A 4935-nucleotide genomic window follows, 5' to 3' on the forward strand; every position below is an offset into this window, starting at 1 on the left:
TAGCGCAACTATCATCCTCAAAAGAAAGCTTTTCAAGACTTTGGTGTGCAAGATGTGATTCACAACCCGGAACAGACGCCCCCCCGACCATCCCTTTATGACTACCAGGANGATATTTTAAAAAATCAGGCCTAGGATAAACATCAAATATTCTGATTACAATGTACACCCTACTATCTCCAGAGCGGTACTAACGAAATCACAAGTAACGAAATAACAACAATTTGTTCCTTTTTTCGAAAAAAAACTGTCATCCCATTACATTTTAAAATGTTGTAACTGTAACGACCCAAAAAATAGTCGTTACTTGGTCCTTTTTCACGCTCCAGAGTGATATTCAAATTTTTCGTTTCTCTCTTGGCAACTGAGGAAACTTGAAGCTCTTAGGCAATCTTAACAAAAAAATTCATATAGCCTTAAGAGAAACGCTAAGGTCTAAAAAACTGCGCTTGATTTTTTCAACAATGAATGTGCTTGCGGTTTCAAATTTGGTTATGTTCGCACTGCTTTAATGTTTGTCTTCTTATTCAAATTCCGTTGAAATAAAAGACCTGACTCATAACGAAATCTCCCTTGGGCTTGAGTATGTTGCACGAAATTTCTCAACTCTCCCCATAATCCATCCATGACTTTATTCTCCGTCATTAGTTGAGCTTAGGAAAAGACGTCAGTTTTGGATGTGAAAAATTTAAATAATGTGTAATGTAGCAGAAGGTAATAATACATTTGATGGTAAAACTCGGTAAGTTTCTTGGAAGTCGCTTAATTTTTTTAGGACGTGCTTTAAATATTTAATCAAATACTGTCAAACACTATCATTTTTGACATGTTTTCACAGTTTCAAATAACAGCGAAAAAAAATCCAAGGGAAGTCAAATAATCAGTTTTCTTACGTTTAATGTTTCAAAAAAGTAAAATTGAATTTGCAAGACAACCCATTTCATGCTTGTTACGTCCCTAAGGACACACCCCTAATCCAATATACTAGGAGGGTTATATCTTCACGTCTGTTCTATTCAAGATCAAGGTTAGGAGTAAAAGAGGCAGAGAGATATATAGAGAGAGAGAGCAATAGAGAAAGAGAGAGCAGGACAGATGCATATGCGCATGTGCATGCAATACAAGTACACACAATGCTGCCTTGACGTCATCAGGTTTCATAATACCCATCCTAAATATATAGTATATATTTTGACTTTTTAAACATGCCTTTCGCCTCCCAAATTTAAAATTTTACAAAGGCATGACGTATGTTCTCCCCATAAGATTGATACTGTTGAAGTTGACCAAATTTGGAAATGAAATTTATTTTCTATTCAGCATTCCCATTGTCATTGCCAAACTAGCATGGCCAAGAATGGGAGTAACACAGTGATAACTTTCGCACATATATACGACACATTGATTAATTTTGCCTATCAATATTGGAATCAAAATGGCCAATCTGTTATCAAGAAGGTTGAATTTAAGCAATCAGGTCTCACCCTGGTTTTGGATTCAAAGCTTGAGAGCTCGGAGGCCCCTTCCCATCACTAATAGCCCTCTTACGCCGCACGAAATATGGTCTACGTTCTGCATTTCAGAGGGCGCTTTGTGATTCAGCCTCTACCAAATAAAGGGCAGATGCCTCTTTATTGAATTATAATGCGTTTGTGTTGTTTTTGGCCAATTCTATCAAAATCTTATTGAAAATTAATGCCCCGGGTCACATAATGTCCGGAAAAGAAATTGCGTTCAAGGCACGGCAAGAGCAGTTTATTTAGCAATCTGCCGTACTCTTCCCGTTTTCTTTGGCCCGTGTGACGTTGCAAATAAGGGCCCTTATACACTCAGCAGATGAACATTATCAATGCTCATTAGCACAATATGTTGGCAGGAAAACTTTAGACTTTAGGACTGCTTGAAACAAAAAATAAAATTTTAGTAAAAATAATTGTAACAAGTAACGCCATTACATGGTTTGGCGACTAACGGTTGTGTAACGAATTACTCTTTTTGGCGAAAGTAATTGTATCTGTTATCCGTTCCTTTTACTGAGGAACGACTAATGTCCTGACTATCATGAAATGGGTTAGTTCATTCGACCTTTTATAACAATTCCTTTTCTTTTTTGGTCACTCAATGAGAAGCAATAGACGCCCCAACTACTCAAGCGCACTTCGTGCGAGAAGGATAGGCGTGCATATACTGCCAAGAATATGGAACCTTGTGGATAAGATCTTTACTCAGATGCTCGTCCTAGAAGCTACAGTAATCCCAGATTTCCTAGCTGCCACCCACTAAACAAAACACTAGAGCACGGTGGTTATAATTCCAGATTAAGTGCTTGCGCAATTGCCAAGACTTCTAGTTGCTATTTTCTTTGCTAAAGAAACAAAAGGAACAATTTTTGTTCAATAAGCATCTTTGAAAGTAGCTCATATTAGTATACTGATACACTTAAAATACATTTTAAAGTATAGTTGTGCAAAGCCTAGTCAAACAATGTTATCAGAACTCTTAGTTATGCGCTGACGTAAAATTTCATCAATATCTATTTAGCAGATGCTTAGTTATTACACTTTGAAAGTTGCATTGTGCTAGAAAATAGATCGAAAAATGACATAAACGTACTTTAGTTAATTGTAAAAAAAACAAATGATGTGCTTTTATGATAGCATGAAAATGAATGATATTCTTTCATTTTCATAAACATTTCCCTAAAACCTAAAATTGATTAATATTGGCACCTAAAATCTACTCAGGATTTGAAATTTCCAATTCCTTTTCTTAAACTTGGAAAGCTAGACTAGCCATTTATGTGGTTGAAATCTTACAAAGATACATTTGCCAGTTTAATTTTCAAATCTGTCGCTTTTTGCACTGATTATTTTCTACGTATCAAAAACTTTTTCAGCAAATGGTAACGAAAATGCCTTAAACTTCAAGATCACAAATAAATGACCTCATGGTTAACGATTAGGGTACGTATTATAGTCATGAATTGTTTATTCTAAGTAATTTTTAATTCATATTATAAACTATATGTTGCTTTTTCTGCATACTTTTGAAAAGCGGAACATTTTCATTTATTTTTAAGACATTGACAAAGTATATTATATTTCTTGGCAATTTCTATATGGTGTATAACCAGAGCATTTTGCAGCCAAATTCGGTGCAAATTACAACTTTTGAAAGGTAATATGTCAGAGCCTGTTCCATGGATTTTTTATGAAATTTTGATTGAAGGCGTAACTAAAGATGCTCACCATGTCTTTTAATAACGATTTGAAAAATACGATCTTCTAATAGGTTTTCAGTGGATTAATATACTTATAGGTGCTACTTTTAATGAGGCATAGTTTTTCAAAGTTGATCCTTTTGTTGTTTAAACATGAAAAACGCTACTAGAATTCTTGGCAGTTGAGCATAATCTTTTCACGTGTAGTGAGAACCACCGTGAGAGACTAGAGTATCAAAGAAGTACAAAAAGTTTGATCCAACTAACCAATGAAACGTTTCATTTTATATCTTTTTAGCTTCTTTTCGCAAAAGATTACAGAAACCTGTTAGAAGAACAAGCGATTTCTCATTATTTCTCATATTTGATAGTCAAAACTCGCTCTAAAACCAAATTCACTTAAAAATTTCTAGCATAAATCAAGTCTTTTTGTCAACAATAAAAAAGTAAGTAGTGCCCTTATAAACCAATGGACATGGTTTAGATAATAACATAAGAAAGAATTATCATTTACCGTTTTGGTCTCAGTCTTACAAATGGGCTCCCCCAACGTTAAAGGACACGATTCCGGACCGCAAACTGGAATGGCAATTCTCCGACACTAGAGCGCAACAAGAACGTAATTATGGGGCGTTTGAATGAAAAACAAATCTCGTCTATTGTCTAATATGTTACCTTGGTGTCCGGTTTGACCTTGTTGGAGGTCTTGACAGCCAAGGTGCAGACTTGCTTGGGGATGTTCTTGCAGCCTTCGTCATCGCACACCTCCTCCTGGACAGTGTCACAAATCGGATTATCTTCGTCCACTTGGTACTCTTGATAGGTGGTCTCACACACTGAAACCAAACAAACCATTAGAGGAGCCCCAAAGGAAGATACAAACTAACGTTAATGAAAGATTCATTACCCGTGACATGTTCATCAGTACAAATTTCTTCACCATCAATGTCACAATTTCTGACTAGATTATCTTGACAGATCTCCACGTCCACATTGACCGCGGTTTGGCTGTAGTCAATATAACATTTCTTGTCATATTCGTCCTTGCAAACCGTCTCCTGTGGTGAGTTGAATATTTTGAGGGAAGCATGAAGTTTCACCATAAAGATTTTTTGACCTAGAGGGGCTACCGACTTTGACCTGACCATAAACATTTTAATCCAATCATTTGACTCGGCCAAGAGTAATTTGATTTTTATGTGAGCGGGTTAACCACGTGAATTTGATTATGTTTCCTTCTTCAAAGACTCCTGAGATACCCTCATGTACAATTACTCTAGCTAAAGTTGCTTCATCTTTTTTTGTGCCCTAAAAATAGATATTAAATTTTACAATACTATTCTAAAATATGCTGGTTTTAGACATTAGGTTGGCGAGAAAATTTCGAATGAATGTTGTATCAGTTCTTCAAAAGGTTTTTTGAATTAATGCAAGTTAATTTTAAACCAGAAAAGCACAAGAAAAAATGACCTTCACTCCTCAATTGTCAATGGTTAATTTAGCAATGAAGTGAGGAGCATTTGGTTAATTTAGCAATGAAGTGAGGAGCATTTTCTTTTTATCTCTCATTGTCCATCATTTCAAGGGATGGAATCCCCAGTAATAAATTAAACGACAAGAATGAATTGCCCACGGGATTGTGGGCAAAGTCAAGCACGGTAAAATATCTGATCCTGCAACGAATTAGAATTGGCAGATCGAGATAGGCCTTGTAC

Source organism: Tigriopus californicus, chromosome 12 (genome assembly GCF_007210705.1).
Source record: "Tigriopus californicus strain San Diego chromosome 12, Tcal_SD_v2.1, whole genome shotgun sequence".
NCBI lineage: Eukaryota > Metazoa > Arthropoda > Copepoda > Harpacticoida > Harpacticidae > Tigriopus > Tigriopus californicus.